Source organism: Aethalodelphis obliquidens, unplaced genomic scaffold, assembly GCF_003676395.1.
Source record: "Aethalodelphis obliquidens isolate GAN/ISIS:26980383/991018 unplaced genomic scaffold, ASM367639v1 scaffold52, whole genome shotgun sequence".
NCBI classification, from domain to species: Eukaryota; Metazoa; Chordata; class Mammalia; order Artiodactyla; family Delphinidae; genus Aethalodelphis; species Aethalodelphis obliquidens.
Window position 1 is genome coordinate 7977418 of NW_020837996.1, and position 15557 is coordinate 7992974.

The following is a 15557-nucleotide window of genomic DNA, read 5'->3' on the forward strand; positions in this document are numbered from 1 at the left end:
TAACCTCACAGGGAATATTAATGCCCATCTTCACCCATAAAAACATCAAAATTCAGTTTACACTGTAATCATTATGATAGGATCCTATTGTCTAAACATAAAACTCAAATGGTTCCCATACACTCACCAGCTGCTAAAATGCAATTACCCTTTACAAGGTAACCCACAAGCAAAGTAAATATTTAATCTAACTTATTTGTATATCTGTTTAATGTTGGTAATTCAATTATTGTCTGTACTTTCCATATTTGCCCTCATGCCTGATATACGTATTAAATTATAAATAAGTTCTTCAAGGTCAAGAAGCGGATCTGCGTAATTTGTTCTGAGAGCACTCGGCACAGTGTTTCATGAAAACAGGTGCTGGATAAATTCACGGTTCTGGCAAAATGGTAATGACATTTCCCAGCCAAAAATCTTCTATTGCCAAAAGATTCTGCCTTTTTTCATGTCAACAGTTATGTAATGAGCATCCACAGTATGGTCAGTGCTATAAAATTATCAAGGGATGCAGAGACTGACAATCATGCTTGTCCTCAAGGGGTTTACAATCTAGTAGGCAGAGCAGGCATGAAGAAATAATTACAATACAGGTTGATCCAGGAACCATGGAGTTTGTGCTGGGTCCACACGCAGTACAAAGGCAGGAAGGACTGACACTGGTAGACCAGAGGGAAACAGGAGGTGTTTGAGAAATTGACATGAGTAGGGTTTCAATACTAAACAGCAATTTCCCAGTGGATACAGTAGAGAAATGTATTCCAGGAAGGGAAAAATGTGCTATGATACAGAGGAAAGGAGTGTGTGTGTGCGCGCGCATGTGTGTGTGCGTGTGTAAACCCATTATTCTATCAGTATTACTCTTAATGTAAGGTATGAGGTAGATCTACAGGAGATGGCACGGAAGAGGTTGACAGGGTCTCAAGGGGACTTATATGCCAAAGAGCTTGAAAACTCATACATAAGTCTTGGGAGAACCACTGATTATTCGAACTGGTCAGATTTCCATGAAGATTGGTTGATATGCGTGTGTAAAGGTAATAAAGTACAACAACAAATTAGAAGCCTGTTGAGTTTCTCCAAGAAACACATAGAGGGTGTAAATAAAGGCAGTAGTAATATGAATAACGAGAATACAAGGATTCTAGAGATAATTAGGATGGGAAATAAATAGGACAGCATATAAAGGGTTAAGAACTAAAGTGACTCTGTGGTTTCTGCTCTGAGTAACCAAAATTTGAAACTAGATATTTATAGCTTTTAAAATTCCCTGAAGTCAATTTGTAGACAGAATGAGTTCAAGAACACTCCTCAAGCCTTATTCACAATTTCACTTACCCACTAATCCAAGTTCATATATATAACGAGGGCTTTGTGCAAGACTGGTCCTCTAAGCCAGAAAGCACAAGATATTGTAAATGTACAGAATATCGAGAATATTTGTGTTCCTCAGCTTCTGAGAATAAAAAATTACCTACCCAAGTCCAAAATCTACTCAAAAAGGCAGTTTTTATAAATGGAAACAGCAGCGGATTATGAGTCAAAGGACTTGGTCCCAGGATAAGCTCTTTCTATTGTGGGATCTTGAACTAGGAATTCAAGTTCTACATAACTCAGTTACATCCTTGGGATATGAGACAGCCACTGTTCTCCATACCTAACTCATAGTCTTATAGTGAGCATCAAACATCATAGTTGCATGTCAAATACAAAAAAGTGAAGAGTCTTCCAGATACAAGGCAATAAATCATAGCATATTATGCTATTATTATTGTGTAAGCTTTGTCAACTTTTGCAGTGCCTGTCTTGCAATTCTAATGCTAATGCCTTTATTGGCCTTCTGTAGCATTAATTATTTCTGGCAGTATTTGGTGAAGGAGATTTTTATCACACTTCCAGCTTCATTGGCTAGAAACCATTTTCACCACTTCCTATTCTTTCAACCCTTATATTCAATCTACTTATTTCTTAGAAATTTACCTAACTTTACCCTTCATGTTATCACTGTGCCAACTGCCTATTACCCTGTTGGGCTAACTAAATAACATCTCAGCTGTTCTCTTTTCTTCTGGTGGCCCACCCGCCTCAGGTTGGTCCAGTCTCCATACTGTTGCTAGACTAACCTTCCAATGAACTTTTAATCCAGACATCTTCCTCCCAGATCAAACACCTCAGTTGCTTGTATCTCTAAAGAAGCCCATCCAACACCCTGTATCATCCTCCTCCCCAGCTTTTCTTCTTACTGGTTTGTTCTCCATCCAAGCACTCATGAATTCTTTTCTCACTTCTCTCTCTGTTTCCATGGTTACTTCCACATTCAATGCCTGCCTCTACTCTTCTACGCTGCTTATCTAGATCTTACACACCTGACCAGGCTCAGTATAAACTTTATCTCCCCACCAAACCTCACAAAGTCTAAAACCACCCCACCTCAGAGTGATATTGTCTCTGAACTCAAGTGCCAGAGCTACATCGAATCATACTTAGCCCTTAGATACATCATCTACTCAAGAAGTTAAGCTTAGGGGCTCCCCATCCTCTTGCTTCACTTACTATGGAGATGCATTATTTCACCCCCCTTTGCTTGAGTTCCCTCATCTACAAAGTGGGAAGTGCAATGATGCCAAACTTGGGGTCTTGGTGAGGGTTATATAAACACTAGGTCACAAAATCTGGCACACAGCAAGCAAATCAATGGGAACTTTTATTAGTTGATTATTATTATCAGACATATCAGTAGCATCTCTTTTCCTGATCTCTGTTTTGTTCAATACTTTATCATTAGATGTTGGCAAGAGTAAATCAACCTTAGTGGTGTAAAACATCAGATTCTTTGGGTCAAGATTTTGGACAGGGTGCAGGGGGTTGGACTGCCTCTTTTCCATAATGATGGGGGCCTCCACTGGGAAGACTGTGGTCTGGGGTCTGAAATCATCTTCACTTATGTCTGGTTCTTGGGTGCAGATGACTCAAAGACTGGAGTCAGAGCACCCACAATGGGCTCCGTCACGTGGCCTGAGGTCTCACAGCATGGCAGCTGGGTTCCAAGAGGGAAACCATTTCAAAAGAGCCAGATGAAAGCTGCCTGACCTTTTCTGACCTAGTCTCAAAAGTCTGTCGATTACAAGTGAGTCACTAAGAGGACCCCCAATCAGGGGATGGGAAATAGACTCCACCTTTTGATGGAGTGTAGCCAGTCCAAGGCCACACCGCAGAAGGGCATGTGGAATGGGAGATACTACTGTTGTCCCTGTCTTTGGGAAATACAATCTCCCAGTAAGGCAGTACTGTGTAAAACTCACTACTTCTTCAAGACTCAGTTTGGTCACAGATAAATAATAGTATAACCCTGTCTGGAACATAGTTGGTATTCCATAAGTAATTACTGGACAGGCAAATAAACAATTTCACATTACTTTCATATTAGGCTTCTCCCCTAAATTAGACTAGAGGCTTCTTGTAGGCAGGAATTATACCATATACTCTTTCTATACATCAAAAAAGCCCCCCCAAAAGTTACTAGAATCAAGGTAGATTAATTATTACACTGCTGATTATTGTGAGGGATACGATATAAATCATGAATTCATTAACTAATAAAGAAGCCATCTAAAACTTTGAGAGAGAGACTCTGTATTTTGGTTACAGGGTCCATAAATTTCAGTTATTTTTATTTTCCTAGGACCATATATTTGAAAAATGATGCAATTGATACCTAAACATATATCTCTAGAACTTCAGCATTACTTCTCTCAATATAAACTAATTAAAGATGAATAACTGTAATTACTGCTTTTTTAATCCTTTCCTTTTCGTGTTGAATTTGTGTCACCTTGTAGTATTTAGATCGTGTTCTATTTGCTCTGATTCAGATTCTGAGTCATCAAAATGTTTGAAATAGGTCTGAAAATAGCCTGAATTAATTCTCTGGATTGCTTTTTATAACAGATATACAAGGGAAGCAGTTTATAATTTTAAAGGAAAACTCAATTTGTTGCCAAAAAAGAAAAAAAAAAAAACAGGAGAAGTTGATTCTCAGGCACTACGTATGTTCAGAGAATGTGGCAGGAGCAAAGGAGATGGCAAGAAAGAAAGATGCTTTCCTTACACGGAAAACAAGGAAAATAGTTAACTATTAAAGCAAAAGGAGCAGAGTCTTCAACACATTTAGCAAGAGCATTTTGAAAGACCCTCTCAGTCTCCAAAGCGTGGCCTCAAGAAAATTAAAAGTGATCTACCAGCAAGGAGAACAACGGAGAGGGAGGAAAGTGGTGTCTCTGGGGGCAGTCACAGCTGCCTCATGGTAGCCGGAGACAGCACCCAGTGTGTTCCAGGTGAGAATGGTGGGCCTCCCCTGGACCCAGAGGAGACATAGCAGCACTGTCTCGGATCCCCCAGGTGCCCCTGGCATCTGAACTGCAGGAACCATTCACACGCCATCTCTAGCTGTGCCTTCCCCCTTTCAAGTTTCTGCTAGACGACCAGAGGCAAAACGCTGTCATTCGCTCAGACTGTCTAATAGCCGTAATTAAAGCCCTCTCATCGCCAAAAACCCAGTGTGTGGGAACTTGGCTGAAAACATACCCAGTGAAAATGCAAGGCCACCTTTACAGGCGGAAAGGTGACGGGCATGTTTTAAACGGCCCGATGGACGACCTTCAGCGTGCAGGTGTGAGCGGGTGGAAGGCTGCTCGCAGGTTTTGGCCGCAGCCATTGGCAAAGGTAAAGGCGCTGCAGGGTGAAGAAGTATGGAGAAATCTGCCATGTCGTTCAGCCAATGAACAAGACAGCAGGGCTCACTCTGAGCTGGTCACCCACCCTTGAGGCAGCCTTCTATAGGCTGTCACTATAGCATCTCTCCTGAAACTGCTGAAATGAACAGCCCCAATGCAAAAAAATCCCTTCACTTCTATTTATTTTTTTAAGTTCCTTTTTCAAGAGAGCTACAGAGGTAGTCATTTCTATGCTTCAAAAATATATGAGACTTCTGTTGGTATGGTTATTCTACATATCTGTCACAGGTAAGCTTCAATGTAATCATTATTACTTTTATTAATGAAACAATAACAACTATACTAGTATAATAGCAACTACAATTAACACTAAGCATGTTTGATATTTGCCAAGCACTGTGCAAAGTGCTTCACAGGGACTGTCTCACCCAAGTCCCAAAACAACCCTAAGTGGTCATACTCTTGTACCTCCCACTTTACAAATAAGAAACAGACAGGTCAGGTAACTGGAGCAAGTGAATGGTAGAGCTGGGGGTACAAAGCCAGCTTGTCAGGCTCCACATCCCACACTCGTAACAGTTTTGTATTAATAAAGTCAAAAGACACATATTTTTGGCAGCAAAATCTCTCACATGGACAGTTTAGAAAAGGTCTAAAGTAGCAGATTCCTGGGCCCTGGGCCCTGACTGCAGGGATGCTAATTCCATAGGTTGTTGTGGGCCTAGGAGTCTGCACTGCAACACCCCCCTACACCCCCACCCCCAGGTGATGCTAATGCAAAGGTGCTAAAGCTTCACAGACGTGGTTAGAGAACCAGCATTAGTAACTTTGTTTAGCTGATACAGAATAGGAGAAACCATGCTTATCAACGTAGTGTTGTTTTCAATCATCACATAACTTTGGTTCATATCTATGGATAGAATAACCTCCCAGAACGTGGAAACTGCGTCTCAGAAACAATCCGTTTTAGACAAAATGCTTCTAAACTGACCATCCCCTCCGTAAGGGGTTCCCTTTTTCTCAGCGTGTTCTCAAGTTTTCTGTTTTCATCTTGAATAAAGTCTCAGTTGGGTTCTAATATGAATTTAACAGCTGCTAATCTCTTCTTTACTAAGAAAAAGGGCACGGCTTCCCTGGTGGCGCAGTGGTTGAGAGTCCGCCTGCCGATGCAGGGGACACGGGTTCGTGCCCCGGTCCGGGAGGATCCCACATGCCACAGAGCGGCTGGGCCCGTGAGCCATGGCTGCTGAGCCTGCACATCCAGAGCCTGTGCTCTACAACGGTAGAGGCCACAGCAGTGAGAGGCCTGCGTACCGGGAAAAAAAAAAGAAAGAAAACGGGCAGAAACAACAGGGAAGACAGCTCTGAGAGAAGTCAGAGCCAGGTTGGAGTAACCTCAGGGTGTATGGCCCACTCTTGCAAGCAAGCGCAAATATGAAATTTCAATGCTTTCTTATAAATATTTATTTTAAAGAGGCCTAAGACTCCCTGACCATTCAAAAGCAGCTCTCTTTTGTCATTAATACATAAGTGGAAAACCCCAATTAGAAACAAGAGGCAAAGACATAAGTGATTATATGATTATAACCACTCTCTTCTGTTAACGCATCATTTGTGTGACTTGCACTTAAATGTCACGGAGTACATCAGATCAAATACTCCTACTTTTAAATGTTATTTATCGTTATTCTTGTTAAGTGTTTGAAAAATAATGCGCTGGAGCAGAAATAATAGCCTAAGGTAACTCTGTGTTCATTTCCCAGATGATGACCACATAGAAGTAATATATTTTAGCATAATTGGTTTGCTTGGAATAGAATTCTATGACTAAGATAATTTTTAAGAAGGAAAGAAGAAAAAAATTGGCATTATTATTTATACAATAAGTAACATCATTCAAATATTATTGTCACTGCAGCCACAGCACAAACAAAAATTAGAAACAATTTGCACAAAGAAGACTCTCCGTGAAAAAAGAAGTAGTTACCTAGAGGAGCAAGAAGATAGGAGTAGTCCTGGGCAACACTTATCGAGCATTTATTATATGCCAGGCATTTTTCTACGTTTATGTGAGAAACATGAAAAAGAAAAGTACATACCATGAAAAAGAACTTTTAGAACGGGTCTTTTTATGCCCCCAAGAAATGTCAAAGATGGGACTTGCATTAGAAATAAATCCAACTCTACTTTGGAGTAAACATATAAATCTTCGGCATCGCCTTGCTGCCAGAAAGTACTATCTAATTCACTAATGTTGGATCTTAAACCCATGGAAATGCAAACAACGGATTGTGACTAATGCACAAATACACAAAATGTATCATAACTATCGCCATCTCTTATGTATGCTACCGGCAGGTGAATGCCAAAGATGATACAAAGCTTCCACATCTGACCATCCCTGTGCTGGTAATTATATTCCAGGAGCAAAGTGAGGCAGGAAGGACCACATACCTTCTTGATCCATTAACAGTATGTTACATTAACCTTTGAATATTTACCTTGATGCCAATTAAATATTTGTGATGGCAGCATGGATAAGGAAGAAAATCTTGGCTGAGGTCCCATTTGCCCTTGTTTTCTCTGCAATTCTTTGTAAATAACATCCTGAATTTTTGACACGTCAACCCACACAGATCAAATCATCTTTAAAATAAGCAAATCCTGCAGATCCATTACCTCAGTAGGCCACAGGACTAGTACAAGCAAACACCCACCATCGACAAGCCAATGCCTTGAGCGTTTGGCTTTCTTGAAAAAAGGCATTAGTTAGCATTTAGATGGATGACAAGGCAGCAGACAGTGAAGTCTGAGCCCGGCAGAAAGGCATCCAGCGTTCTCTGGAGTGTGTAAGCCTTCATGACTGGCTGAGTAGATCGCGGACAAAAACAACTCCTTGCAAGATAAAGAGAAAAACCAAATAGCTTCAGCAGTTTTACCAAACCAAGACTGCAGGGTGTTTGGGGCCAGGTCTATACATGTTGCATAAGGCTCTCCCTTTAAAAATTACAAGGCTTCATTAAGGTAGAACTGACCTGCCTCTCCTCTCTGTATTATTATCATGATCATTTTCTCTAAATCATGTAGTATATTAATTCTCATTACTACCATACAGTTCTCTTTACCCCTCCACTAGACAGTATGAATAAAAACTCCATGTGGAATAGCTGAGAAACACTGTCAGCGTTCAGAGTACACAGACCTGTCTAGAATGGATTAATTATGGGCTTCAGGCTTTATGAAAGGGTAAGATTTGAGCTGAGGCTTGTCAGGCTTGTAGAATTTGGACGGGTAGAGGACAGGAAAGACCAAAGTCTCACCAGGAGGCAACCTTGAAAATAAAGTACCTGAGAAAGTCTGAAAGAGAATGATCAGAACATGTAGTCTGTGGTAAGAAACTAATTGGGGCCAGAACAGAAGGGAACAGCGATTCCTGAAAAGTGTTATGATTCAGGAGAGGTAAATAAGAAGGAAAGTCAGATAACAACATGCAGGTGAAACCCCTGCACATTTTCTCAATGTTGATCTTTTTAAAGCAAATCAGAAAAGACCACAAGGAAAGTTTCTTGGAATTGAAATACCCTGTATCTTGTTTTGGATGGTGGTAGTTATACACTAGTTACGTTCAACTGTCAAAACTCAATCTGAACACTTAAGATCTGTTCATTTTATGGTATGAATTTGATTTATTAATTTTATTGTGTTAATTTGACCTCATTTTTGAAATAAAATTAAACTATGGGGGGGAAGTCAGATACTCGCTCCTTTAAATTCCTCTAGGGGCTCCCTGGTTCACTTAATAAAATAAAACCCCCAAGGTTTATCGTAGCTGATAAAACCTTACAGGATCTTCCTCAGCCTACCCCTCTACCTTCACTTCAAGGCACTCTTCACCGGTTCACTCTCCCCAGCCAAATCCTCCTCCATTGTGTTCCTTTCACCAGGAAACCCACATCAGCCTCTGTGCTTGCTATTCTCTGTGCCTCTTGGAATGTTCTCGCCCCAACTCCTCTGCGCCTCAGCAAAGCTGTCCATGATTTCTTTCCATAAAATAGTCTTCCTAATTTACAACCTCATTATCCTCTTCTTTTCCATCATAAAATTTCTCATAATCTATACTAAACCAGCTTACCTATGTGCTTAATTACTTATCACCTGTGTCTTCCACTAGAAAGTAAGCTCTCTGATTGAAGGGAAGTGGCCATTTCCACAAGGTCCAGCTCAGACCTGGCACATAACAGATGCTCAATAAATAGCAGTTTGTAAACTGTGACTTTTCGAAGCCTATCCCCCTCTTACGTCAGAAGTCCTTCCAGGGCACCATGCCTTTATCATCTCTATGTCTCTGTGACCAAGTTCAGTACCTGGCACATTATTAGAAACCCATGAAATGTTTGTTGAATCTATACATAGGTTTAAATTTAGATCTAACATAACTTCACCAGTAAATTCCAAGAATATTTCATTTTGCAAGGAAATTTGATTTGCCATCTAAGAAATATACAAACTTATCTAATTTTAAATCACAGAATTTGAGGTGTACAAAGCCTGTCCCAGCCTGTTGATTAGATGTGGCTTCCTGACTTAAAGCGATAAGAAAACCAACCTGTGGTGAATTCACCCAGATCTGCTCCAGGAGACCCATCCAAGTAGCACAATCTTTAGTGAAACCATTTTAAAATGATCAGCTCTGGAGAACTTTTGTGATTCACTCTCAATGGACTATATAAACATATCTAAAAACTTAGTGACAAGTGACAGAGCCTCCTGTTTGTTTTCTTTGGTTGGAATTATAAAGAGCAATGAAAAAGTATAAGCTATTGATTCACACAACATCATGGGTGAATGTCCTCCCACTGAGTGAAAGAAACCAGATGTCACAGCTCCCAGAATAGTATATATTGAATGATTCCATTCATACTAAATTCTAGAAAATTCAAACCTATACAGTGACAGAAAGCAGAACAGTGGTTTCCCGGGAATGGGGGTGGAGGTAGGGATGGATTACAAAGGGCCACAGGGAACCTGTGTGGTGATGGAATTGATTATGCTGATGGTTTCATGGAGGTATACCTATGTCAAAACCCATCAAGTTGTACACATTAAATAGGTGCAGTTTATTGTATGTCGATTACACCTCAATAAAGCTGTAACACATAAAACAGGAAGTCTCCATTTCAGATGATTCTTAAAACTTTAAATATGCCATCAAATTAGCAGCATTTTGATTTCTGTAATTACTGGGGATGTGCCATTAGCCAGCCGCAGTGCATCGTCTCCTCCCTGCCATGTGCACATTCTTATTTACCCTCTGAAGCTCAGCTCAGGTGTCACCATTCCCAACTCTTGGAAAGATATCACAGGGCACCTCTCATCATCCACCGGGTCAGTGAGCAATCCCTCGGCTGTGCTTTCCAAGAACCACTGCCCAAAGATACCACAGCACTTTGATGACTTTGAGTCATCAAAAGTCAAGGACTATGAAAATCATCTTTTCATTCCAGTCCTTCACCAAATACAGTGATAAATTCTCTTATATTTGGTCTACACAGTATTCAAACCTTCTCCCGCTCACTCTGGAAGCTGAAGAAGTCCACATGGTCTTCCTACACCTGGCTAGTGAGCTAATGGACGTAGTCTAAGACTTGGGCAATTGGCTACTCCTATTTATAACTGTGAATTTTTACAAAAGACACAAAGGTTAAGGGACAGGTCAAAAGTCAATCCAGGTAGCAGCATTCAGCAGCATCAATACTAACGATGTTGTCCCATTCAGCCCAACCCTTTGGTCGGCTCTACCCAATGGCTCTTGTTGCCAAATCTTCTGTTCTTGTCTCCTTTCTCAATCTTGCCTTCCTGGCTTCCTGCTGATTCTCAGAGCTACCTGACATTCTTCCAGTACGTTCCTTCTCTTTTTAGGTTGTTTACAAATGGGAATCCTAGCTCATACAAAGACAATCTGGGCTCATACAAAGACAATCTGGCACAAAACACAGGACCAGAAAAAAAGAAATAAGCAGGGCTTCCCTGGTGGCGCAGTGGTTGGGAGTCCGCCTGCTGATGCAGGGGACATGGGTTCGTGCCCCGGTCCAGGAAGATACCACATGCCGCGAAGCGGCTGGGCCCGTGAGCCATGGCCGCTGAGCCTGCGCATCCGGAGCCTGTGCTGCACAGCGGGAGAGGCCACAACAGTGATAGGCCCGCGTACCACAAAAAAAAAAAAAAGAAAGAAAGAAGCAGAGAAGTGGTGTAAGACCTTTCGAACCTCCCCATGAGCACCTGTGTCCATGGAATCCTAGGTTATTACAGTGAATCTGGGTTAAAATGGCTTTCCTAACACCACAGAATTGTGTGCCAGACCTTCTTGGAGCACTCTTTCTCCCTGTCGTAACAATTTTATTTTTCTTTTCCAGTGAATTCTCTTTCATAGAGAATCCACTAGAGAAATTTACTTCTCCCATATTTTCTGGCTAGCATGATTAAGCTCTAGCCAGGAGACCCCAGGGTGGGGATCTGAAGGTCATGTTTCAGAAACTCTGGAGACCCCTGCTGAATTATTAACCAGAGTTCGAGGGGGAAATAAATCCAAATCTCAGACTCCAAGTCAGAAAACCAGGAAGGGCTTCAGTAATTCTTCTCATCTTCTTCCCCAAATTAATAGCTGTGTGGGAAAAAGGTATTAGTATTTCTTCATTGAGGAAATGTCTACTCATTTCCTTGGTTTTTCTAGTGAAATGTTTGTCTTTTTCTCTTTGATCCGGAAGCGCTCGTACTCATAGAAATGACTATAGTGCAGTTGGATTTTTGCCCTCAGACAAACCTAGCTCTAAATCCAAGCTCCACTACTCTCATTTTTGTGGCTTTGGGCAAATCTTTTCCTTTAGTTTGTTTTCTCATCTATAAAATGGGAAAAAATTCAGTATCCACCTCATAGACCTATTACAAAAATTCAAGGGGATGAGCCACACAAAATATTTAGCACAATCCCTGACCCAATAAAGTTCCCTTTACACGTTAGCTGCATTTATTAGTTATTAGGAAATACTGTATGTGTCACATTTTAAAAAATTCTCTCTGATACTATAACCTAAATCTAAAGTAGGTGTCAGAAAGCTTTTTCCGGAAAGGTTCAGATAGTATTTTAGGCTTTCTGGGCCAGACTGTCTCTGCCATAACTACTCAACCCTGACATTGTAGCATTAAGCAGCCACATACCACATGTAAATCAATGGGTGTGCTATGTTCCAATAAAATCTTTTTCTTTTTTTTTTTTAACATCTTTATTGGGGTATAATTGCTTTACAATGGTGTGTTAGTTTCTGTTTTATAACAAAGTAAATCAGTTATACATATACATATGTTCCCACATCTCTTCCCTCTTGCATCTCCCTCCCTCCCACCCTCCCTATCCCACCCCTCCAGGAGGTCACAAAGCACCGAGCTGATCTCCCTGTGCCATGCGGCTGCCTCCCACCAGCTATCCACCTTACGTTTGGTAGTGTGTATATGTCCATGCCTCTCTCTCGCTTTGTCACACACCTCACCCTTCCCCCTCCCCATATCCTCAAGTCCGTTCTCCAGTAGGTCTGTGTCTTTATTCCTGTCTTATAAAATCTTATTTCTAAACACTGACATTTTAATTTATATAATTTTCACGTTAAAAAATATTTTTCTTTCTTTTATTATTTTCCAATTATTTAGAAATGTAAAAATAATTCTTAGTTCACAGACCATATCAAAACAGGCAGTGGGACTAATTTCATCCATAGGCCACAGTTTCCCAATCCTTTATTTAGAGAAAGAGACACATCCTATACATGGCCCTTGTTTGAGACAATATTCATTTCAAGGTCTGCACCAGCTGTTAAGTGACATGCTGAGAGACAATATGGTAAAACCTGATCAAAAAAGCCAGCGCTGTAACTTTGAGATCTTCCAGAGTATGTTACAAACGCTACATCAAGTGCCAAGATTTTCTTGACACTGAATTTTTTAAACTTTTGATAAAAAAGTCACCAACAGCTATTCAAGTCTACTTCTACCCGGTTGTTAAAAAAATTCTTTCTACTTTTATTCTATTAGAGGCATCTTGAAAGGAAATTAACAGTTTGTCACCTTAACAGTGTGAAATTATGCAGACAAAAACTGTAATTTACAAAAGATAATGTCTTTTATCCATTTATATTCATAAGCATTTACTAGAAATATCTGCACTGAGAGTATTTTTTTAAAGAAAATACTTCATAAATTACAGAAATATCTCTACACCAAAAAGATTTGCCTAACTGTGCCTACAATTTTATTCCAAGATCTCATCCAATTTCTAACCAGCAATGCCTTTATTACCTGTATATTGTACCAAACTACATATATCTAGAGTCTGACATGAAACAAATGTCACTGTGAGGTTCAAAACATGTTTTAGTTCCTCTGTTTCTTATCCGTACTACATTACAACATGCCATAATAAAAGCAAAATTCTTATTCAAATTTCTGCTAAAATTGATATACATTTAATATTTATTGTATTTGCCTTGATAGTTACCCACGCACGTGTAAATTTTATAAACATCCTAATTTTGAAACTAGATTCAGCATTTTTTACACTTCCCATTTGTAATCACCCCCGCCCCCTTTAAGAAACTAAAATAGGCTTATGGAGCCAATAATGAGATGAGCTATTCCACATCTGGTTATCGGAAGCATATTTCCTGATTTAAAAAAAAAAATCACAAAAACCTGTTTTTATATGCTTTATATGCTTATATGTTTCTCCTTCTGTTATTACCCATTTAACAGTAGTTTCACATACAGCCAGGCATGTGCCAAACATAGGGCCAATGATAAAAAATACTGACTTAATATAATTTGCTTCCTTGGCTGCTGGGAAAGCAGAAAGCGTTGAAAAACTGTTTTGTGTTTATTAGTGAAGCTATTGTAGAGGGTGATTGGGGTTTCATTACAAGCGGCCTGCAAACAGTTTTAGCGCAAATGCCAATATACATTTTAGAATCGAGTGCAATTTTAAGTATTTTCACTAAAATGGCTTTGCAGAATCTACAACTCAAATAAGTATATTGTGTTTTAACACCGCCAACAGCTACTACACTATTTGTTGCATTGATCTCCGTTGTGAATGCTTCAAACCTTTCTACTTTCATGAAATGTAATGGGCAAATATATTCCCTGGAATCCCAAGGTATGATTAGTTACTAAGCAATCAGAAAAATCACAGCAAGGCATACTTCTGAAAGAAATTAGAAAGAGTAAAGATCACTTCTCTATTTGTGTTACATAGCAAATCACACAATACCTCATCGATGGTACTGTATATATTAGCTAACCACCATGGGCTAGCTAGAAGCTCATGCATCAATGAAAAGATCTTTGTCAATTGCTGTATGCCTCATTATCTCACTAAGATTTCTTGGCAACAATTAACAGTTACCCAATTCATAGAAATTGCCTTTATTATTTTTGAAGCAGCTACTTTCTTTGGCTTTAATGACTAAGAGAATAGAGACAGATGTCTCTGTTGCTAGGGAGACTGAATTTAAAAAAAAAAAAAACCTTTGAAACGAAGTAAATAAGCAACTACCATCTTTTTTTTTTAAAAGGAGAATTCTGTTAGTTTTGAATTAACTATTTGTTTTAAAAACAAACCAGCAGCAGCTCCACTTTTTGAAGGAAATATACTGGAATAGTTTATTACCATTCTTCTCTGACAGTAATAAATCATTAAAAAAAGAAAAGAAAAATAGGCCCACCTGTGCACTCAGTATCAATTGAGGCTGATTATCAGAAACTGGTACTGTCTTTGTACTGGTACTTGAATTCAACAGGAATTACCTTTCTATATAGTCTGTCAATCCTCTATAACTAAAGAGAAAGCAGCCCCTCCCTTGAGTTAGAAACACCTAAGCCTTGCAGACAAGCCTTGCCTGCTGAGTTCTGAGAGCTCATGCCCTCTGGTCACCCAGCTCCAATCTTACTGGCAGCCCTGTACTCTAGACTCTGGACAACAAGTAAAGTGATTCAAGCTAAGAGCAGTTTAGTGACTGGGTCCAACCCAAGCAATATTTCTTCTTTCAAATTTCTTCCTACGCTCATCTCCCGTCCTCTGTCTTTAATCCCTGATGCTCGCTAATACATGTAATGCACTTGCATTTTCATCTATCTTGGACTTGCAGATCCTGTCCGAGCCCTCCCCTCATCCTCTCCTTATGTCAACATGCTTTAACAGGAATGATACCATTACGAGAAAAGAAAAAAATAATCCAGTTTGAAATGAAATCACGTGTAGTGAAAACAACTGCAATTCACCTAAATTCTTTGAAAGAGCCCCTAATCTCCTTTGACATCTATACAAAATCACCCATATATCTTTTCACCTATTCTAATTAAACCATCACTAGCTACCAGCATTCAATTTAAGTATAAACCAAAAATTGAATGGGCATTTCGGGGGTCTCTTTTGCTCAGATATTTGTACAGTATATTAAAACATCAGCAAATTCTTTTGTCTATTTTTAAATGTTATATTCTATTGCCATAATTAAATATTAGTATGTAAACAACAGGCAAAATAAAATTACTTTGTTTTTCTTGTCTAAGAAAATGTTCAGAATTATGTTTGGCTTCTGTGGCCTGGGGATTGGAGCAGTATTCATAACATTCTTTTAAGAAGGCATATTTCAAGCTCCAAATGATGGACTTCAGAAGTTCCTAAGAGGGCTTCCCTGGTGGCACAGTGGTTGGGGGTCCGTCTGCCAATTCGGGAGACACAGGTTCGAGCCCTGGTCCGGGAAGATCTCACATACCACG

At 39.8% G+C, this 15557-nt stretch overlaps 1 protein-coding gene across 3 annotated transcripts in view; it reads right to left on the bottom strand.

The window, feature by feature from the left end:
* The window catches only part of LOC113608252 (teneurin-2-like), a 739689-nt gene that overhangs the window by 252641 nt on the left and 471491 nt on the right, over positions 1-15557 (bottom strand). The gene's annotated exons all lie outside the window — the stretch shown is intronic.